The sequence below is a fragment of the Rutidosis leptorrhynchoides genome, chromosome 4 (genome assembly GCF_046630445.1).
Source record: "Rutidosis leptorrhynchoides isolate AG116_Rl617_1_P2 chromosome 4, CSIRO_AGI_Rlap_v1, whole genome shotgun sequence".
Taxonomy (NCBI): Eukaryota; Viridiplantae; Streptophyta; class Magnoliopsida; order Asterales; family Asteraceae; genus Rutidosis; species Rutidosis leptorrhynchoides.
In genome coordinates, this window is record NC_092336.1 from 609,745,781 (window position 1) to 609,771,266 (window position 25,486).

The 25,486-nt window shown below is 32.8% G+C and overlaps 1 non-coding gene across 1 annotated transcript; it reads right to left on the reverse strand.

Annotated features, from left to right (window-relative positions):
* Positions 1–1,327: 1,327 nt before the first annotated feature.
* LOC139846104 (small nucleolar RNA R71) lies at positions 1,328–1,434 on the reverse strand. The gene has a single exon (XR_011758848.1). It is a non-coding gene; the product is annotated as a small nucleolar RNA R71 (small nucleolar RNA).
* Between the last annotated feature and the right edge of the window lie 24,052 nt (positions 1,435–25,486).

Genomic DNA, 25,486 nt, shown 5'->3' on the forward strand with positions numbered 1-25,486 from the left:
TGTTCGTAATTAGTTTTAAGATTAGTTTTTGCCATAGTTAATTTATATTTCTAGATTTTTAGGCTTTGCCGTAAAATCCCTTAAGTGCTTTTTCTTTAGATTAAGATTTAGACGGTTTAGAATTTTACGACGTCACTTATCGCTTTAATATTTAATAGATTTTAGTGCCTATTAAGTTATTGCCGTTTTGGATATAGAATTCCTTTTAAGCTTTAATTCCTTTAGACGCAACTTTTAATATTTAGTTTTTAGACTTTTAAGTTTCGACGCTTTACTTTTTTATTATTATTTTTCGACCTTTTATTTTTTCACGTTTTTCGACGCACTCTTCTTCTTTCTCATTTCTACGCTCTAGTTTTTAGGACATAGAATTTTCTATATCTTATTCAAAATTTAAAAAAAAAAATTTATTTTAAGCGGTTAAATTGATAGACATCCAAAATTTTCTGATTCGTAGTAATAGTTGGATTTGTTAGTGGCGAGTTGTGGGCTTCCGATTTAAAGGGTCCTGGCTACCTGATGCATCTATTGGCTATTTGAAACGTGGGCAAAATCAGAAAAATCTATTAATTTGATAACTTATATAATTTTTTTTTATTTTTATAACTAATAGGATATTCAGTGAATGCACCGAGCAAAACGTTCACAACCTTTTATACGTTCACCACCTGTAACTCGATCAAGACATCTAGCCAATATTGTTGCCATTGATTTTTCTTTAGAATCATCATCTAGTCGACCAAGTACTCCAATTCAAATTTCCGATAATCCATTTTTTGAACCCGACCACACAATTGAGAACCCGGAGGATATTCAAGGACAATTCAGAGATCCTGAACCACTAATCATTCCTCCTGAACCACAAATCATTCAACCAGAGATTGTCGAGAAAGAAAGCATTAAATCAGAATCCCCTAGTGATTCAGATTCAACAAACTCAATTATGAAAAATCAGGAACCTCTAAGTATGGAGGATCGAATGAGAGCTACACGCACTGGCCAAGGTCATGCCATTACTCAACTAGACATTAATGCGCCAGATTATGAAATCAAGGGACAAATCCTACACATGGTAACTAATCAATGCCAATTTAGTGGTACGCCAAAAGAAGATCCAAACGAACATCTTCGAACCTTTAATAGGATCTGTACTCTATTCAAAATCAGAGAAGTTGAGAATGAACAGATCTATCTCATGTTATTTCCCTGGACTTTAAAGGGAGAAGCCAAAGATTGGTTAGAATCGTTACCTGAAGGGGCGATTGATACATGGGATGTTTTAGTTGAAAAATTTCTTAAAAGATTCTTTCCGGCATCTAAAGCCGTGAGACTTCAAGGAGAAATTGTTACGTTCACACAAAAGCCAAATGAAACTCTATATGAAGCGTGGACAAGATTTGGAAAGTTGTTGAGAGGATGTCCTCAACATGGTTTAGACACTTATCAAATAGTACAAATATTCTACCAAGGATGCGACATTACTACACGAAAAGACATCGACATAGCAGCTGGTGGTTCCATTATGAAAAAAACCGCAACTGAAGCTTACAAAATTATTGATAACACAGCCTCCCACTCACATGAGTGGCATCAAGAAAAAGACATCGTTAGATCATCTAAAGCGGCTAGAGCCGATTCTAGCCATGACTTTGATTCCATTTCCGCAAAGTTAGACGCTTTCGAGAGACGAATGGAAAAGATGACTAAAGATATTCACGCAATACGAATTAGTTGTGAGCAGTGTGGAGGACCACATTTGACAAAAGATTGTCTCATTATTGAACAAACAATGGAACAAATAGAGAATGTTTCATACATGAACCAAAGGCCTAGAAATAATTATCAAAATAATTATCAACCGCCAAGACCAAACTACAATCAAAATCAGAATTATAACCGAAATGTTCCATACAACAACCAACAAGGTCCTAGCAATCAACAAGTATCTAATAATACTTACAACCAGCAAAGACCTATTTTTCTAAATAAACCACCACAAACCGATGATAAAAAGACAAATTTAGAAGATATGTTGTCGAAGCTAGTTGAATCTCAAACACAGTTTTTCACATCTCAGAAACAAACTAATGAACAAAATGCTCAAGCATTTAGAAATCAAGAAGCTTCTATTCAAAATCTGAAACAAGAAGTAAGTAACCTAGCAAAGTTGATAGGAGAAAGAAAACCGGGGAGTCTACCTAGCGATACAAATACTAACCCCCGGAATGAAATAGCTAAAGCCATTACCACGAGAAGTGGTATTACACTTAAACCACCTGAAATACCTGTAATTTCTGATGACTCTATTCCTACTCCACAGGCACCACAGCCTGAGTAAGAGAAGGAAACAGAACTGGCATTTGAAAAGGTTAATGAAGATAACACAGTTAAGGCAAAGCCTTATGTTAAACCATACCAACCACCACTTCTTTACCCGAGTAAAATGAGAAAAGAAAGACTTGAATCCGAGCAATCCAAATTCTTGGATATGTTTAAACAAATAAATGTCAATCTTCCTTTCATTGATGTGATTTCAGGAATGCCAAGATATGCTAAATTCTTGAAAGATCTAATCACAAATAGAAGAAAAATGGAAGAACTCTAGGCTGTTACAATGAATGCTAATTGTTCTGCAGTGATGTTGAATAAACTACCAGAAAAACTCTCAGATCCAGGAAATTTCACAATTCCATATTTTCTGGGTAGTCTTAGTTCAATAGAAGCATTGGTAGACTTAGGTGCTAGTATAAATTTAATGCCGTATTCACTATATGCTAAACTAGACCTAGGAGAATTGAAACCAACAAGAATAAGCATACAACTAGCCGATCGATCAGTAAAATATCCTAGAGGGATAATGGAGAACATGCTAGTTAAAGTTGGTACTTTAGTATTTTCAGTAGACTTTGTTATTCTGGACATGGAAAAAGATTCTCGAGTTCTTCTTATATTAGGAAGACCATTCTTAAACACGGCTAAAGCAATAATAGACGTGTTCGGTAAGAAACTGACCCTAAGTATAGAGGACGAGAGTGTTACTTTTTCTGTTGATAGAGCCATGCAACAACCGCAATCTACAGATGATACATGTTATTATGTTCAAACTATAGATTCACATGCAGAATTGTTACAAGAATTTTCAGAATTACAAGGGACAAGAGAATGTTCTTCAGGAGAAGGAACTGAACCAATTGATGAAGCTGAAATGTTAGCCGCACTCATGGCTAATGAATACGAACCAACAAAAGGAGAACTTCAAATGCTAAAAGAGGAAGACAGATATCGATACAAATCATCGATAGAAGAACCACCGATATTAGAGTTAAAGCCACTTCCAAACCATTTGAAATACGCTTATTTAAATGGTGAATCTGAATTACCTGTAATAATATCGTCTTCTCTTACTGAAAATGAAAAATCTCAACTCATTTATGTGCTAAAAGCTCATAAACTACCTATTGCATGGAAGATTCATGACATTAAAGGAATAAGTCCTTTGTATTGCACACATAAAATCCTTATGGAAGAAGGTCATAAAACATATGTGCAACGCCAATTAAGACTAAATCATAATATGCAAGATGTTGTTAAGAAAGAAATTATTAAATTGCTAGATGCAGGTTTAATTTATCCAATCTCTGAAAGTCCATGGGTAAGCCCAGTTCAATGCGTATCTAAGAAGGGTGGCATGACAGTCATCACAAATGAAAAAGATGAGCTTATTCCTACTAGGGCTGTAACGGGATGGCGTGTTTGTATTGATTATAGAAAATTAAATGACGCCACCAGAAAAGAACACTTTCCTTTACCTTTCATTGATCAAATGTTGGAAAGGTTAGCTGGGAATAGTTACTATTATTTTCTTGACTGTTTCTCTGGATACTTTCAAATTCCAATCACACCCGAGGACCAAGAGAAAACTACGTTCACGTGCCCTTATGGTACTTTTGCTTACAAACGCATGCCATTTGGACTTTGCAACGCCCTTGCAACCTTTCAAAGGTGCATGATGGCGATTTTTCACGACATGATAGAAGAATGCATGGAAGTTTTCATGAATGACTTTTCAGTCTTCGGTGATACTTTTGAAACATGTCTAGTTAATCTTGAACGAATGCTTATTAGATGCGAGCAATCAAATCTAGTACTTAATTGGGAGAAATGCCATTTCATGGTTAAAGAAGGCCTCGTTCTTGGTCATAAAATTTCAAAGGAATGAATTGAAGTGGATAGAGCTAAAGTAGATGTAATTGCTAAGCTTCCACATCCCACTAATGTTAGAGGAGTTAGGAGTTTTCTAGGGCATGCCAGTTTTACCGACGTTTCATAAAAGATTTTTCTAAAATTGCCACTCCTATGAATAAACTCCTTGAAAAAGATGCTCCATTCATCTTTTCAGATGAATGCATCAAATCTTTTAATATTTTTAAAGAAAAACTCACTAATGGGCCGATCATGATAACTCCAAATTGGAATCTACCATTTGAACTCATGTGCGATGCAAGTGATTTTGCAATGGGAGCCGTTTTAGGTCAAAGGATTGAAAAATGATTTCAACCTATCTATTACGCTAGTAAGACATTACAAGGAGCACAAACGAATTATACAACTACTGAAAAAGAACTCCTTGCTATTGTCTTTGCTTTTGACAAATTTCGTTCATATCTCGTTCTAGCAAAAACGGTGGTCTATACCGACCATTCTGCTCTTAAATACCTATTTTCAAAACAAGATGCCAAACCAAGATTAATCCGTTGGATCTTACTCTTACAAGAGTTTGATATTGAAATCCGAGATAAAAGAGGAGCAGAAAATCTCGCCGCTGATCATCTTTCTCGTCTTGAAAATCCTGAATTAGAAGTTCAAAACGAATCGGCCATACCAGATAACTTTCCTGATGAATATCTTTTGAAAATCAATTATAATGAAATTCCATGGTTTACAGACTTTGCAAACTACTTAGTATGTGGATTCCTTGAAAAAGGGTTGCCGTACCAAAAACGAAAGAAATTCTTTAGTGATATAAAACACTATTTTTGGGAAGATCCACATTTATTCAAAAGTTGTCCCGATGGAATAATACGTCGATGCGTATTCGGAGATGAAGCTAGTCAAATCTTAAACCATTGTCACACAGGACCAACAGGAGGGCATTATGGGCCTCAACTCACAGCAATAAAAGTTTACGACGCTGGATTCTATTGGCCTACAATTTTCAAAGACGCACACCTTCTTTGTAAATCCTATGATGCTTGTCAAAGGGCCAAAAAAATAAGTCAATGTGATGAAATACCACAAAATGTCATTCAAGTATGTGAAGTATTTGACGTTTGGGGTATTGACTTTATGGGTTCATTTCCAAAATCTCATAATAATCTCTACATTCTCGTTGTCATTGATTATGTATCTAAATGGGCGGAAGCACAAGCTCTCCCAACTAACGATGCACGAGTTGTAGTCAACTTCTTAAAACGTCTTTTTTCTAGGTTCGGAACACCGAAAGCTTTAATAAGTGATCGGGGTACTCATTTCTGTAATAATCAAATTGAGAAAGTTCTTAAAAGATATGGAGTAACTCATAAAATCTCAACCGCTTATCATCCACAAACAAGTGGACAAGTTGAAAATACTAACCGAGCTTTAAAACGTATTCTAGAGAAAACCGTAGGATCAAATCCGAAGGAATGGTCCATAAAATTGGAGGATGCACTCTGGGCTTTTAGAACAGCCTATAAAACTCCAATTGGCACCACACCTTTTAAACTTGTTTACGAAAAAGCATGTCACCTTCCAGTAGAAATTGAGCACAAAGCATTTTGGGCTTTGAAGACATGTAATCTTGATTTACATGAAGCTGGACGTCTACGGTTAAGTCAACTAAATGAATTAAGACACGATGCATATGAAAATTCGTTAATCTATAAGGAAAGAACGAAGAAATGGCATGATAAAAGAATCTGAAGTTCAAAAGAATTCAAGGAAGGAGACCGAGTTCTTCTTTTCAATTCACGATTCAAGCTATTTCCTAGAAAATTGAAATCAAGATGGTCTGGACCATTCATAGTCAAAAGAGTTTTCCCATACAGAATAATAAAGTTAATAAATTCAAATGGGATTGAATTTAAAGTTAACGGTCACAGAGTTAAACATTACATACATGATCCGATGGAAGTTGATAATGAAGTTAATCACAATTTCAACACCACAGCTAACTAAGTGTGGGGAGATTCAAATGTTTTAAAGGATAATATAATGCTGTCTAGGGTTAGATTTTCTGTTTTCGTGTAGTTCTCGAGAATGGAATCCGAATGGTCTTTCCCTAGCAGACCCTAAAGAACTAGTCTTCTCCCTCCATTCTGAATTTTTGTGTTTTTAGGTTTTACGAGATGAAGAATTCCTTTGATTTGAACCATGGTCTACTACTACATGCTATGATTACTAAACGTAATAATAACATCTTCCCGAGTGAACTGGTATCATTCATAAGAGGCAAAATGGACGAAGTGAGGAAAGAACTCAGGAACAATCATAATAAGATACATTTTGGTAAAGGAAAATTGAAATCCGCAACAAAAAGAAGAGCACGACACCTTGAAAGATATCATAAATGCTGGAAATGGTTACACGAAGGGAAATGTTCGAACAATCAAACACATTCCAATTCTGAATTCGTTACTTTATGCAGAGAAGGACCATTCATATGTTTAGAAGAAAAGTTATTGAAAAATTGAGGTTACGCTTATGTAGCAATGGAAAATCAAATCGAACGACTCTCCTATGAGTCGACTAAAGCAGGTCTCTGAGAATTTTATCTCACAGGTAAGTATGTACAGTTTTTATTTTTATTTTATTTATTGCTTTTAACCTTTTGATAATAAACGCTCAATCGTTCGCTATAAAGTATTAAATTGATATTCAATAAAATTAGGTATAATAAATCAAAATTATTGATATCAGAAAAAAATTTAATTCATCACTGCGAAATTTACCGTTTATTCTTAAGGTATAAATATCTTTAATCAATCAATCCAAAATATTTCAGAAATTCGTCAGGAGTTAAACTAGGTAAATAGCCGAAATTACTTTACCCAAAAGAGGGGCGTATATTTTTGATAATATTTGATTGATTAAAGTGGGATAAAAGACCAAAAAGATTTTTATTTTATTTTTACCCTGTTTTTAAATTTAATATATAACTATATTATTTTTAAATGTAAGTTTATAAACTAATGTATATAAATATTAATAATATTTATATGATATTTTATGCATTTTAAATTTAAGTTTGGTGTGAATTTAAAAACAAAATGTACTTTATTTCATTAAGTTAAAAATATGATTTCTAAAATTCATCGTGAGTTGAAGATTAGGTCGTTGAACCGAAATTACTTTACCCGAGGGCGGGACGAGAAATTTTGTTATCATTGTTTTTAATTTTATTGATCTAAAGTATGCCAAAAACATTAAAAAAAACTCAAAAATCTTTGCTCTTAAAAAAAATACTTTGGAAATGACAAATTTTAAAATTTTGTAGAGGGACGAACTAGGTGAACGTACCGAAACGGCCTCAAAAGAAACAAAATTTTAAATTAATTAATTAATTAATTGTTTTACAAGTAAAAGGTTTAATAAAAAAAACTCACCACAGTCGCGGAGCTTAGAGGGGTAAACAGAACTGCAGTCGCGGAGCATCAAAATCCCAGACCATGATAACTGGTCGAGCAGCAGTCCCCCAACACACACATACCCAATATTTCTGCGAAAAACACACACAAAACACTCCCAAATTCGCAATTTTTCACCGTTAATCATCAAATTTTTTGCTAAAATGTGATGAGAAGAATCCTACCAAGAAGTTTTTCAAGGAGAACGATAAATTTCTACACCAAACACTCTTTAATTCGTATTCATAGTGTTCTTGAGCAAAAATTATACCTAATTTGATTGTGATGAATTCTTGCTTAATTGTGCTTAAATTATTTGTATATTATGCTTGTATAGCCTAGATTGATGTTATTTAACATGATTAGAAAGCCTTAAACTTCAAATTTTTAACAAACTAGGGTTTGTGTTCTTGAGCAAAATTGGGGCTTTTTGATATAAACGGGTTATGGCCGAATTTTGTTATTAGTTCATGCTTAATTAAGTAGTGTAACATGTTTAGGTTGCTAAATGATCAAAACTTTGATCCTAAACATGATTTTTGAGCAAGATTGTTGACTTTTTGAGTCAAAAATGCATGAGCTTGATTAATTTGATATGAATGCAATTTGAAACTTGTTTAATTGCTATAATGATTATTTTTGACATGTTTTAGAAGATGAATGCTTAGAAACATTGTATACATTTTGATATATGTTTATTTGTAAAAGTGTAGAATTGTTAATTTTATGAAATTGTGTATAAGTTTAATATTGTTTAAACATGTCATTATGATTGTTTTGATTTATGATTTTGCTAATACTAATGCATATTTGGATGCACAAAATATTGTGTTTAATCTGTTTTGCAGACTGAAAGGAGTGAATCTTCATCCGCTTCCCATGCTCACAATGCTCCTCCTGAGAATGCAGACGAACAGGAGATTAACGACCAATACAGACAAAATCTACCGCATCAATTCATTTCATATTCAAATATACAATTTGCAGATTTACACCCTAATTTAAGATTTGACATACATTGGATAGATTATCCAACATATCAGAGGAACTTACACATTCTTCAGTCAAAGGATGTTAAAGTACCTAGGGTGATAGATTGGAAACCGTTAGAAACAGTGGGATTAGCCGAACGAATCAGGGAATTACTTTACCAAAGGTATGGCAATTCTACTTTTAATGATTGGGAACGTTTATTCACTATACGTAGGCCTGTATATAGGGAATGGTGTGTGGAATTATTAAGTACAGTTGAAATAAATGATCAGGTAGCTAGCTTAACTGATCAGAGTTTTATTAGATTTTTATTAGGAGACGTGATACGCCATATGTCTCTATTAGATATGGCTCAGGCCTTGTATATATATACGCCTGAGGAATTAGTATCTAATGATTGTCAAAGGTTGATAATTAATGGTAGAAAGGTTGATGAAAATTTTGATATAAATGGAATATGGAGTAGAATGACTAGCCATAACCGATTTCATGGGGGATATTACTCTTATACTGATATTAATAGAGCTGAGCTAAGAGTGATCCATAGGTTTTTAGCAAACTCGATTACACAACGAGGAAGGAATAAAGAAAAGGTAAATGAAACTGATCTATTTTACCTCATGTGTATTCGAGACCCACAGAGCGTTGTGAACATACCTTATTGTGTGGGTTATTATTTATCGGTAATAGTTAGGGGTATGCGGCCTAATAGTATAATAGGAGGTGGTATCTTTATTAATTTAATTGCTGAGTATCTCAATGTGAATAAAAGTCAGGGGGGATTATTAGTTGCAGTACCAGAACCCCATGATAGAATTGGTTTGCAAGTATATCATGGTGCAAAGGTTTTAAAGAAATGACATAACGTTGCAGTACCATATGATGGCGCGCATCCACATGTAGAACGAGATCAGGAGCAAGGTTATGCGGGTGAAGGAAATCAGTTGACAGAAATGCAAATTTTATTGGCCCAAAATGAGTATGAAATGGCTAGACAACGAGCATTTGCAGATTGGCAATATCATCAAAGCCAAATCATAAGCCATTGTGCCTACATAAATACAAACTATATTCCTACTCAACCGACCATATTTCCTCCCTGGACTATACAGACCCGACCACCGTTCCCTACATATAACCCAGCTTAAGCATTCTACAGCACTTATAGCTATGAATGGAATCCCTACTGGAACCATCCTCATCAACCGTAATTTTCTTTTATTTCTATTTTTATTTATTTTGTAACTTTTAATTTTATACTTTTAATACTTCTTTTGATACTGTAATAGTTTTTATAATTTTCTAACTTTTATTATTAGATTTTAATAATTTTTGAATGTGGAGTGATATACCAAACTTCAAAAATATGTATATATATGTTTGTAGTTTATCTCATGTACAAAACAGGGTAAAACAACGCACTTTCAAAGACTGGCATTAAGTTCAGCAAAAGCAACTAATTTTGACGACAAGATGCAAAATAAATGTGATATAACAACTGCAGGAATGAACAAATGATGTGCACCATTTATCATTCAAACAAACAACAATTTATTTGGAAACTTTGGTAAAATTTAATCATTTTTCTACGCTAATCACCCCCCATTTGAAAGATCTAAGTATGGGAAGGGATTAAATTCTTTCGGATTTTAAAAAAAAATTGACTTATACACTTGGTTTAATAGCCACCGTTAAACTTTACTAGTAACGCAGTAGTTGTATTAGAATCTAGTGCTCTCTGATAATAAAGAACAGCCCTAGTCTTATATACTGACTACCCACTTCTAGTAAAAATTTTAAAATTTTTTAACTAAATGAACTCAAAATCATGTTTATACATATTTATGAACGATAAAACTAGGTGTTAACACCGAAATTATTGTTACCTCGAAAAGACATAAATTGAGAAACAACCCAAAACGCTTGAATTCATTTAAAATGGAATAGAAGAGAATAAAAAGGCAAAGAAAGAAAAATAAAAGCCAAGTGTGGGAAAAATTTACCAAGTTATTTAGAACATATATCACATATTTTTGTACAAATAATTGAAGATACTTTTGTTTTGGACGATATTAATCAGTTTTACCCAGTTTATTGTAATATAAATGGAATGAAAAAGGAAGTACAGTCTTTCGAGAAAAAGACACACGCTTCTTGATTTAGGTCAGGAAGTTGTCGTCCAGACCAGTTATAGAGTCTACGAAAAACCTTGAAAAGTTTTCTCGAAAATCAGCTGGAAATCCACGGACCTCAGCATCAAACAGGGTCGCTAAGTGGTCAGACTTATCCTAACCATGAGTGGATCTGTCTCGTACAATGGGGGGCACCATGCAAATTAGCTTATAAGACTAATGAATCAGATCCCCAGAAAGGATAATCTCCTTAAAGATTAAAAATCAGCTTTTAAGCCTGATATTACTCAATCCTTGAGATTAACTTTTAAAGATTGAGAATTACAAACTCATGGAATTCGATGATATCTAAACTCAAGCTTGAACGAGAAAATATTTTGATCAAATTACAAACCGATTTATTTTCTGAAAAACCTATTTATAATGCGTTCATTACCATTGAACGTAAAATCTTGAGAATTCACCGGAATTCATTAGGTCACCTAAACCAAATCGGGTGTCAACCGTAAGAATGGTGGTTGCATAGCATGGTCGAAGATAGGACCTTGTGTTAGACCGAAAAACTATAGGGTGATCTTTACTATTGCTCCTACAAAGGATAGTAATTGCATCTGACACGTTATGGACCATGAACATTTGCATGTTATTAGACATTGCCTTAACAGTTGCTTGTTCAACGCTTTCCTTTACAACCGGACGGTAGTTTACCGAAAGGTAATATACGGAGCAAGTATACTGGACATGTTGCTTTCCTAATTCAAGGTTAGCAAGTGGGTGACACAAAACCATAAGTTTTGAGCTAAAATTTTAAAATCCGAAACCCACAAAACCCACAAAAACATTTTCCAAACACCGGTGAAGGGTTATTCCGGAAAACTTATCTAGGGTAAAAGCTAGATTGAAATTTCAAAAGATCAAATGTTTTCATAAAGATCCAATTTCTTAAAGGATCTAAATTTTTATAGTCATATGGGACTGTAAACCACAATGTTACTATCATTGTTCATACCGCCGTATCAAAATCACTGATGTATAAAGTGTGAAGAATAAAGAAGTGATTCTAGTAAAGTTTATATTCAAGTTCTATATTGCTTGAGGACAAGCAACGCTCAAGTGTGGGAATATTTGATAATGCTAAAAATGAACATATATTTCATAGCATTATCCTTCAAGAAAGACAAGCTTTTAGTTGCAATTGTTCTATTTACAAGTGATATTCGTTTAAATAATAAAAAGCGAAGACAAAAGACAGATTCGACGATTTGAAGATGCAAATGACCAAAAAGCTAAAAAGTACAAAGTACAATCCAAGTGGTTCAAATTATTGATGAGAAACGTCTAGAAATCACAAGAGTACAAGCCGTAAAACGCAAAGTACAAGATATTAAATCGTACGAAAGGACGTTTGAAAATCCGGAACCAGGACATGAACTAACTTTCAACGCGCAACGCAACAGAGCTGCAAGTACAAGTCAACTATGCACAAGAATATAATATATATATATTATATATTATATTATACAAAGCCGCCCACGTTTTAGAGTTGTGTGATGAGCTGTAAATCGAAGCTCCGCAGTCGCGGAGCTGTGAGGAAGAAATGATCCGCAGCCGCGGAGCTCTACAGTCAAAAATGGGCCTATAAAAGGCCACGCATTCTGCTCGATTTCCTTACCCCTTTTGCTTTCTTTCTATCTACGTAAAATATATATATAATTTTAATTTTAATTTTAATTTAAGTTTAATAATAATAAGGTTATAGTGGCGAATGTTTTAAGTTTGTAAGTTGAATTTCTGTCCGTGTAACACTACGCGATTAATACTCATTGTAAGTTATGTTTAACCTTTTTAAATTAATGTCTCGTAGCTAAGTTATTATTATGTTTATTTAAGCCGAAGTAATCTTGATGTTGGACTAAATATTAAGACTGGGTTATTGGGCTTTGGATCATAATTGGGGTTTGGACAAAAGACCGACACTTGTGGAAATTAGACTATGGGCTATTAATGGGCTTTATATTAATCAAATGATATCTCGTTGATTTAATATAGATATTTATAATTTGACGTATTTATATATAACCACATACGCTTGACTGGGTACGGTGGGCGGGATATCTATAAATACTAATAATTATTCATTTGACCGGATATGGGAATGGATTAATAGTCACTGGACTCATTAAAACAGGGGTGGATTACATTCAATGGTAATTGGTGTAATTGTTAATAAAGTATTAAAACCTTAGATTACACGCAGTCGATAACCTGGTGTATTCATTAAACAAAGTATTAAGACCTTGTTACAGTTTGAATCCCCAATTAGTTGGAATATTTAACTTCGGGTATAAGGTTAATTTGACGAAGACTTTCGAACTTTATAATTATGACCGATGGACTATTATGGACAAAACCAGATGGACATATCGAATAACCCAGGACAAAAGAAAATTAACCCATGGTAATAAATTAAAATCAACACGTCAAACATCATGATTACGGAAGTTTAAATAAGCATAAATCCTTTATTTTATATCTGATCACACTTTTATTTATCGTCATTTTATTTATCTTACTTTAAATTATCGCACTTTTAATTATCGTACTTTTATTTTATCGCATTTTTATTTATCGTCATTTACTTTACGCTTTAAATTAAGTTAATATTTTGCATTAGGACTTAAAATCGACAAACCGGTCATTAAACGGTAAAACCCCCTTTTTATAATAATAATAATAATACTACTTATATATATATATATATATATATATATATAGTTTAAAATAAATATAGTGTTAAACTTAGCTGTATCCCTGTGGAACGAACCGGACTTACTAAAAACTACACTACTCTACGATTAGGTACACTGCCTATAAGTGTTGTATCAAGGTTTAGTTATATCCATTCTATAAATAAATAAATAACTTGTGTAAATTGTATCGTATTTAATAGTATTTCGTAGTAAAATATAATCTATTTCGTACTACACCTCGCACACATCACTAATGAACTCACCAACCTTTTGGTTGACACTTTAAAGCATGTTTATTCTCAGGTATTAAGGAAATCTTCCGATGTGCATTAGCTCGTTTTAAGGATATTACTTGGAGTCATTCATGGCATATTTCAAAAGACGTTGCATTCTAGTCGTCGAGTTCATCAAGATTATTATTAAGACAATTATAGTTGGATATATTATGAAATGGTATGCATATCATCAACTTTAGATGTAAGAAAAGTTTGTATTTTCAAAACGAATGCAATGTTTGTAAAATGTATCATATAGAGGTCAAGTACCTCGCGATGTAACCAAATGTAATGTATTCTTCCAGATGGATTAGGATGGGTCATTAAAGTTGGTATCAGAGCGGTGGTCTTAGCAAACCAGGTCTTGGTTTAGTGTGTCTAACTGATAGTTGTTAAGATGCATTAGTGAGTCTGGACTTCGACCGTGTCTGCATGTCAAAAGTTTTGCTTATCATTTCGTGTCAAAAATTACCTGCTTATCATTCTTAGTCTAGACACGTCTTACTGCATTTAGTGCATCGATAGTGTATAGACAAAATTCATATATTATCGTATCTGATAATTCATATCTTAGCATATCTGTTACTGTAGACTTGCCTGACATATTCCGTAAATTCCTCCGTAATATACGAAATATTTTATTCTATATATATATATTCTATGTAAATAGAATACCGTCCGATAGCCGAAAATCATTTCATATCGAAAAACCCTTTATTCAATCGTACGAAATGGAACTCGCCACTAGTTCAAGTCCCTCGGATTCTGATATGGATATTCACCTAAGCTCCGGAAGCAGCGTCACTAGAATGAATCAACCAACCAACCATCCCCAATTCATTTGATGGGTTCGTAGTCGACTTAATCAATGGAGACGCGAAGAAGGCGATCCCTTCCACCAACCGAATTTACCTCTTGGTGAAAAACCTGAAGCACTTACCGGCGAACTTGTTCGAAACACCATTTTCTCTCTCATTTCTAGAGTATCTCGACACGATTATATTCTATCCACAATTCTAAACCTTATTCATCCGCTCGTTCCGACCGTCAATCATCCCAGAGTAATAGCAAAAGTCAACAAGCTTCGCGCCCGAGTTGTAGCCTTGGAAAATATAGTGCAAAATGTACCAGCTTCAGCAACATCACCGGCACCAACAGTACCACCAACATCAATACCAGTACCACCAACAACCCAAGTTTCAACATCACATGCCTCAACATCTCATTATGTACCTCGAGCATAATCATCGTTCTACGAATCGTTCTACATTATTTATCTTCGTTCGACATAGCGATTATGTAATCTCTAATGTTTTAGAGATTATGTATTCTAGTTCTAACGGTAAATCAAATGAGATTCATATTATATTGACTCATTAAATCCATGATTACATCTGAAGAAAATATATATGTAAGTATATTTTCATAAGGGTTGTAATAAAAAGTTCTTTTGTACAAACTGTTAATGGTGAAAATATTTTAACGGGTAGATAATACCCGAGAAATATTTAGATTTCACATTAATAAATTACAATGTACATTCTTCAAATCTGATTCAACAGTCACTTACTATCATATTTACATCCACAGATATACGTATCCGTTCACCGCAGAATAACCATTTTCATTCAATTTCATATTTGGATTTTGACTTATCAGAATCCAACAAGTGGCATAATGAAGAAAACATTAAACAGAAATAAAATTTGTTAGAAACAAACAAATTAACTATGAGAAATTTTGTTAAGAATCCACGCTAAGAAAATCCTAGCTAACTGCTCCTAGCTAACTGTTAATTCCTTATTACATTTTATTTATCGCAATTTATTTATCGCAATTTTAATTCTCGCAATTTTATTTATCGTAATTTAATTTCTGTTATTTATTTTACGCACTTTAATTATAGGGACACGTATACAATGTTTTGACATATCATATCGACGCATATATATATATATATATATATATATATATATATATATATATTATTTGGAATAATCATAGACACTCTATATGAGGTAATGATCGAGTTAGCTATACAGGATTGAGGTTGATTCTCAAATAATATATATACTTTGAGTTGTGATCGAGTCTGAGACATGTATATAATGGGTCACGACACATATTAATTAATTCGAATATTATATATTAAACTATATATGAATTATTGAACTATTAACTGTAGACTACTAACATTGGACGATTAAAATGAATTAAAATATATTTTTATAACATATGAAACTAAACATCTCTTCAAGTTTGCCACTTGATCTCATCTTAAACCTCATTTGTATCTTGACGATTACAATCTACGTTCAAACCTTTCATGATTCTTGAAAACACCTCAATCGAGAGGATGAACCAACCACACTTCATCTACAGAAGAAAAGATTGATGCATATAGTTATGCACCTGAAAACACTCGGAACCTTAGTAAACGTTTAACACGTATCTGTGCTAGCTCCTTTGGCATTGCTATTACCAAAAATTACATTGAAATTCTTTTTTAAATTAGCCAATTTTGTCACAGCTCCAACAAATCAACTTCGACTTTCATTCGGATTAGCTTTATTATAACCTTGATATATAAGTTTACTTTTCGTCATTGTTATCAGGGAACCGTTTATATCCCACCACATTAGCAGTAAAGTTACCGGCAACTTCATTACTCATTGGCTTAAGTCTCTCCGAAGAACCATTATATTTGTTCGTTAAAACCTATTCATATACTCATCCACATCTTATATGTATAAAATAAAAATCAGTATGAAATTCATATAACTACAAACACATAAATATTATATAATTAATAAATGAGATTATGAGTTTTCTATTATATGTTTTAATAAATATACAAATGATATAGGTTCGTGAATCCAAGGCCAACCTTACACTTGTTTAATGTCGTCATATGTATTTTTACTACAAAATACAGTATGGTGAGTTCATTTGATTCCCTTTTACTCTTTACATTTTTGGGACTGAGAATACATGCGCTACTTTTACAACTGCTTTATTAAATGCTTTTGAAATACATTTTGAACTGCGAATACATGAAATGCTTTTATAAATGTTTAACGAGATAGACACAAGCAAAACATTCCTCGAATGAATTATGTGGACGTGATAATTACCACCATTGAATTATGTGGACGTGATAATTGCCACAATTGATATGAATATTTTTCCCCTGATTATTATTACTTGGTAACCTAAGAATTAGGGAACATCACTAATTTTGAGAATTAGTGCACGCCTAATTGACGCGAATCCTAAAGGTAGCTACCGGGTTTAACACCCCCACCCAGAATGTTCACTAGACGGAAGGGCTAGTGGACGTGGTGTTTAGTACTTCGAAGTTTATATGATTATTATACAGACGAGATGTTCTGTTTTGGGGATATTATTATGCGCATTATATGTTAAGGTCGGTTACCAAGCCAAGCTATGAAAGCAATGAAAAGTGAATGTTATGTATCGAGAGAATGATTTTATACACAGGTTATGTGTATGTTATTTTTGTGCACGAGATATGTGTACGGTTACTAAGATTTATGAAAAATGGTTTCATACATGAGAAAGGTGTACTGTATTTAAAAGATATCGCATGTACATTACAGGTGGGTGTAGGATTTGGGCCCATTTGTACCATGCAGCATTTAAATCTTGTGGTCTATCAAAATGTTGAATTTTATTGTTTTATGATAAACCTATGAACTCACTAACCTTTTGGTTGACACTTGAAAGCATGTTTATTCTCAGGTATGAAAGAAATCTTTCGCTGGGCATTTGCTCATTTTAAAGATATTACTTGGAGTCGATCATGACATATTTCAAAAGACGTTGCATTCGAGTCGTTGAGTTCATCAAGATTATTATTAAGTCAATTATAGTTGGATATATTATGAAATGGTATGCATGCCGTCAACTTTTGATGAAATGAAAGTTTATCTTTTAAAAACGAATGCAATGTTTGTAAAATGTATCATATAGAGGTCAAGTACCTCGCGATGTAACCAAATGTAATGTATTCGTCCAGATGGATTAGGACGGGTCCTTTCACTAACGACTACTGCTGCATATCTCCTGTTTCCTATTCGACTTCAAAAACCACCACAAGAAATTTGATACGATTGCAAGCACCACCACGGTAACCACCCAAGATCAAAACCACCCTAAGACCACTCAACTCAAAGCCATCGTAAGTTGCTAATCTCTTGTTGCAGCTACGTTTACTGCAATCACTTCTGCTCTACTACTCTATCTTCATCCAAAAATTACAGCTTTCATTGTTATTACTACTGCACGTACTGTTTCTATCAACTTGTTCGAACCACAACAATTCTCTGCTACTACCGCTGTTACGAAGAATGCTTCTGCAACTAATTTTTGTCACAAATTACTGCTGCTCTTTTCTTTCGTTTTCTGGATTAGTCGACAACAAAACACAACAATTTTGATTACTACTAATTGTATTTAAACTTTGTTAGTGGAGGAGGTGATGCATAATTAAAAGTATGATGGTGACAGCATGATAATAATAAATTACTATGATATTGAAGGGGTGATCGTATGACTAATGCAACTTATCTTTTTCCTGATACTTAAAAAAAACGAATCCTATGAATCCTGGAAGCTACAAGTCGGGCCATTTGAATCAATTATACATATTTGGGCCGAAAATAGTTTTAATTGTTGGGCCATGAATTTATGTAATTATTGGCCCGAACCCAAATTCCATTGTGTTATCGTGTTGCTGCTCCTGCCATACGATCTGCTACTGCTATATTCTACTTCTTTGATCATAAATTACATGCGTACTGTTTGCAACTCAAATGGTTCGCGTAGAATAATCATTTTCTATATTTGATGAAAGAAAAATGATGACGACGGTGATTTGATGAAGATGAGATGATACAAGATTGAGAAGACGATGATGATATAAGTTGGTGATGATTAGGTTAACGTGACCATGATTATGATTATAATCATGATTATGTTATGATTATGATTATGATGATAAAACATGAAATAATAACTTAGATGATGAGATGATGATGATGAGTCGATATATTAAGATGATGAATAAGAGATGTTAGAAGATGGACACTGAAAAAGAATTAAAAGTATTTAAAATCCTAATTAAAACAGAAAGATAATAATAGGGCGATGGTTTAAGGGTGTGTTTGTTAACCAAGAGGTCTCGGGTTCGAGCCTCAGCTGTGGCGTTTTTTTTAAAGGAAGATGAAGTAGAACAGGCAGGATAAAGTGATTAAGGATATATAGAAACGTAATTATACTAGGAAACCTGATTGGTTTGGATGGTTAGGGTGTTGCTGGGCTAGCGAGAGGTCGCGGGTTCGAGACATGGCAGAGACAGTTTTATTTTTGGAGTTTATACTCTTAAGGTAGTAATTCATTATTATTATTATTATTTTCATTATTAGTATTATTTTTAGTAAAAGTATTATCATTATTATTAATATCATTAAACTTATTATTATCACAAGTATTATTAATTAATATTATTATTATTATTATTATTATTATTATTATTAACATTATAATTATTATTATTATTTAATTGTATTATTATTATTGTATCATTTTTATTATTAAAAATATCATATAACAATAATATTAAAGTTATTATCCTCATTAAAACTATCATTTTTAGAATTAACACTTTTATTATTACTATTATTACTATCACTATTATCATTATCTTTAAGCTAGTATTACTATAAATTATTAATTTTGCAAACGAAATATATTTATATAAAAATATATGGAGTATACTAATATGTGACGACTCGGAAATTTCTGACCAAATTTAAACTTAATCTTTATATAATTCCGACTTGATAAGCAATGAATTTTTAATAAATCTTGAACCTCCGGAAAGATTTTTACACAACTTTTGTTCACCCTTTTATTCCGACGATTCACGAACGTCATAACTTGATTTAATTGTTTAATTGTTTAATTATTATGTATATATATGGATTTATATATATTTAACTTGAAAATATGATAATTAAATATCTCATTAAGTATATTAATAAAGTATTTTATATATTTTCATACTACTAATTTAAAGAGTTTTTGAACAATATATATGTTACTATTTAAACGACGTAATTAAATTATGTTAAAATGTATTTACATATAATGTATTACGAGTGTAAATACATCCTTACAAGTATTGAATACACTTTATAATATACCAATACATATTAAGGATAGCTATACTCGTATTTCTGTTCAATTTTCTCAAGAATTCTACTCGATTCATACGGTATTTTTACCCGTATTATACACAGCTTCTAGAAGTATTTACTATTAGTATATACCAATAGAAATCTGCAATTATTTTTGTAATATGTCATCCATGACCTAATAAATTTAATATGTCATCCATGACTTAATACATTTTAACTTATCTTAGATATTTTCACTAAAAGCCAAATTTTCAAGCCTATAAATAAGCACCATTTCTAACTCATTTTTACACATTCATTTTCCAAATTTTACTTCCAATTTTCACACACACTTGCAAGAACTCTCTCAAGTTTTGTTCTACTACTTCTTTCCAGCAACTTTACATTCTAAACTTGAGGTAAAAACTCTACTTCAACTCTTGTTCAATTCATATGTTTATAGCTATCTATATAAGAGTTTATAAACTAGAACATAGTTTAGTTGATTCTAAACTTATTTGAAAAACTAATATAATCTTTCTAACTTAACTCTAATAACACTTATTTATATGTATTATGATGTTATATTAAGTTAATATAAGAACTTATAACTTGTACATATGAAGAACACCTTGAAACTTAACATATATCCTTTAATCTCCATTCAGTAAAAAGCGGGCTGTTTTGGGTTGGGAATTAAAAACCTATCTTAGACTTTGAGTTCGAGGCTAAAACTTTGGAAATATGTTAATATATGTAAATAAGACTTCCAGTATTTTTTTCATGATTTTAGACAAAGTGGAAGTATTTTATCAAAAATCATATATTGGGTGGATGTCGGGATTTTTCCAAATCTGTCCACTGACACAAAAAGAGGGTAAAGCTCTAAAAATTACTACTTGGGATGAACTTTTCGAATTAGTTTTGTAAAATTGACTTCTTAAGGAATCCATAGCAATATGATTCACTTTAAACGGAGTTGTAATGAATATTTGGAGAGCAAAACAAAACCTGCTAAAATTAACGTGGTATGGACAAAATTTATATTATAAAAACTATATTAACCATATCCTTATTAACTTTTCCTATATCCTATATATATTTGGACATGTTATCATTAGTATAACAAAATATTATAATCTTGATTAATTTCGAGATTGTATATATATAATAATCTTGGTACGTTCCATGACAATACGTGCACAATACGTTTTGATAAATCCTAAGACAATACGTACACAATACGTCTTAGTTAATTCTAAGACAATACGTATACAATACATCTCTGTATTGATGCAAGACAATACGTACACAATACGCTGTGGGGTAATTCTAAGATTATATATATATATATATATATATATATATATATATATATATATATATATATATATATATATATATATCGATTATTGGACAGTTGGACTTTTCGGACTATTTTGGACTACTAAACTTGACAACTTAAATAATCACATGTGATTGAAAATATAAACTTAAATAATCACATGTGATTGAAAATATAAATAATCACATGTGATTGAAAATATAAACTTAAATAATCACATGTGATTGAAAATATAAATAATCACATGTGATTGAAAATATAAACTTAAACAATCACATGTGATTGAATATATGATATGAACTTGCTATATTAATTTTGTTCACATGTATTATTATCTGAATCGTTATTATTATTATAGGTTCGTGAATCCAAGGACGACGACCATATTTTTAATAAGTTAAAAACTTATTATTAATATACTTTTACTACCGTGAGTATATAGTCCCATTTTTAAACTCTAAAAATATTTTGGGATGAGAATACATGCATTTTATGTTTTATGCCATGGACACAAGTACTTAAAATATATTCTACATTGAGTTGTACCACATTGCATATCTTCCCTAATAGCTTGGTAACTAATATTTACATGTTGTAAGAACATGTAAGCGCGAATCTTATTGATAGATCTATCGAGTTTGACAACCCCAACCGGGCTAGTCACTCTAGTATCGTAAACGGTTGCATAGTACTTCGTTTTTACTACACTTGGTACAGTGTAGGGAGATTTCATAATAAAGGGAATATGCTACATTTATGGTTAAGTATGGCTACCGAAGTGCTCAACAACTTATAGAATACTTTTATACACTTGCGAGTGTACATATATTTATAACTAAGAAATCTTGTGGTCTATATTTATATCGATGCTAAACCTATATAGCTCACCAACCTTTGTGTTGACTGTTTAAGCATGTTTATTCTCAGGTCCTTAAGAAAGTCTTCCGTTGTTGCATTATCTGAGCAAGCTGTGCATGGAGTCTCATGCTTTTGTTTAAATGAAGTGTTGCATTCAATAAAACCTTTGTCATGTATTATATTCGATTGTTATGTCACGTGTGTAGTATTTGGAAACCGATGTATCATGGGGATTATTTCTTAAATAATCGCCCACTTGTTTAAATCATGCATTATGTATAATAATGGTGTGCTTTTTATGAAATAAATGCAATATTTTTCTAAAACGTATCATATAGAGGTCAAATACCTCGCTATGGGACCAATGAATAACGTACTGCGTTTATAGTAATATGGATGGGTTGTTTCATTGTGACACCGCTATTTTTTTTATATAATAAATACGTGGCGGAAGCATAATATTAATTAAATACGATATCGACATTTGTACAAACCGATGTCACGTTTCATTAAAACAATTTACATATTAACAGGAAGAGATGTAAATACATTCTGTTTTAAAAAGTACACGGTTCATATTCTAAAAGACCACATCAGAGTTAACCCTGTCAAACATAACATCATCTTGCCCGTCTTCTCCCAAAAGCACTATCTACAAAAGCTAACAACCTGCAGGGAGGAGATGGAGGGGAATTAGCACGAAGCTAAGTGAGTACGACTAACTACAGACCATAGCATACAGAAGTGTTATACCAATCATGTCACAATAGTCTAACACACAAACATCACCCAAGTGCCATCTACAGAGACTCTGGCGGCTCGGCCAAACCATTAACCACCAGCTGATCGGACTAGGGCTTACCAGAAGTTCCTCCACCACCGTATGTATATACATAATCCACACGCGACGGACGCGTCATTCACATATATATACACCACGGCTGTCTAGGCTACCACAGAGGAACCCAACCCGCAGGTTGATCTCTCCTACCGAGGCTACCACACAATAGGGACGCATTGGGCTCTAGCAGACAAGCATCAACTAACATGCAGTCATCACAAGTACTAACTAGCCACAACAATAAGTATATCTAACAAGCATGGCAATCATAATATAACATGCTTCTATATACTATATTCACCAGCTAGTCCCACTCACCAATTACCAGCAACCAGCTCAGATAATCTACTACTGAGCGGCTTCCTTATCTTTTTCACCTGAACATAAGGCAAACCAAGTTAGTTATTGTCCATTAACACCAAATAACACAATATAAAAAATTTTTGTCAGAAAAAGTATCCGCTAAAAGTTTTTGCTTAACATTTGTGCACTTTCAAAATTTACATCAAAATCATCAAAATACAAACGGGCAGCATAACGGCTAAAAATCAACACTTAGTAATATTTTCACTGTCTAAGACCATAGGTCGATGGTCCCATCCATCGGCCGATCGTCGACACACCATCGGTCGATGGTCTCCCCCAATCGGTCAATTGTCAAAATTACATCCGCTGGTCAGAAGTCATACACCATCGGTCGATGGTCTTGTCCACCGGCCGATCGTCCCTCACCATCGGTCGATGGTCAACGACCATCGGCCGAAGGTAGTTCATCAGCTGCAACAGCAGCAAAGTGACGGGTATCACCCAAAATCGACCAATTCTTGCTCTAGAGCTCGATTATGACCTCAAAACTGACCAAATCGAAGACACTGTACATTAAGAAACATAAACCCACAAGATTTGGACTCAAACAACATCAAATCTATCCACTTTGACCCAAAATACACACTTTATAAAAACTAACACAAAGACTCCATTTTCTCAAAGATTAAAGCAAGAAATGTTATGATTCTTACCTTAAAAGAATCAGTGAATCACAAGGAACACAATAATATAAACGATTTGAGCTCTAAAACAAGGATTAGTAATTAGGGTTTGTTAGGTGAAGAAGATGAAGAACGGGTGTGTTTTTGGGAAGAATCTGGAAAGTGCAAGAAATGGGCACACTAGTCACCTAAAGAGGGTTAAAATCCCACACTGTGCAACGTACGGGTATTTATCAGTTATCTGATATCTTTCGTACATCATTTTGCAACCCAAACGAAGTCTAAATTAAATAAACAAACCTGTTCTGTGACCCTTGTCACAAACTGGTCCTAACCACATCATTAAATAATAATAATAATTAAATAAAATAAAAGCATATAATATCACAACACCAACTTAAGGACAATTTAGTAATCTTACATCTAGGCCCGATTGAGGATGTTACATTCATAATATTACATAAAATTTTGTTTTAACTAATATTATTGATGTAACATTAATTAAATATCAAATAAGTATCCTAACGTCTTATAAGTATTAATGAAATTATATATAAGAATATTAGCCTTAATACATAATAGAATATATATAAACTTAGTTGATTTATAATTTGGTAATATATATACATGATATAGGTTCGTGAATCCGAAGCCAACCCTGCATTGTTCAGTTTCGTCGTCTGAATATTTTTACGAAAAAATATTGTATCGTGAGTTTCATTACTCCCTTTTTAAATGCTTTTGCAATATATATTTTTGGGACTGAGAATACATGCGCTACTTTTATAACTGTTTTACGAAATAGACACAATTAATCGAAACTACATTCTATGGTTGAATTATCAAAATCAAATATGCCCTTTTTATCATGTCCGAAGTTGTCCCGGAATGATGGCGAATTTTTCATGTCCAAAGTTGTCCCGGAATGATGGCGAATTTATCATGTCCGAAGTTGTCCCGGAATGATGGCGAATTTATCATGTCCGAAGTTGTCCCGGAATGATGGAAAATTTATCATGTCTGAAGTTGTCCCGAAATGATGGCGAATTTGTCATGTCCGAAGTTGTCCTGGAATGATGGGAATATTCTATATGCATCTTGTTAAGGTCGATTACCAGGTGTTCAATCCATATGAATGATTTTTATGCATGATGTTTATGAGAAATGGAAATATGAAATCTTGTGGTCTATTAAAATTATGGAAATGATTGATTACGATAAACTAATAAACTCACCAACCTTTTGGTTGACACTTTAAAGCATGTTTATTCTCAGGTATTAAGGAAATCTTCTGCTGTGCATTAGCTCATTTTAAGGATATTACTTGGATTCATTCATGGAATATTTCAAAAAATGTTGTATTCGAGTCGTCGAGTTTATCAAGATTATTATTATTAAGACAATTATAGTTGGATATATTATGAAATGGTATGCATATC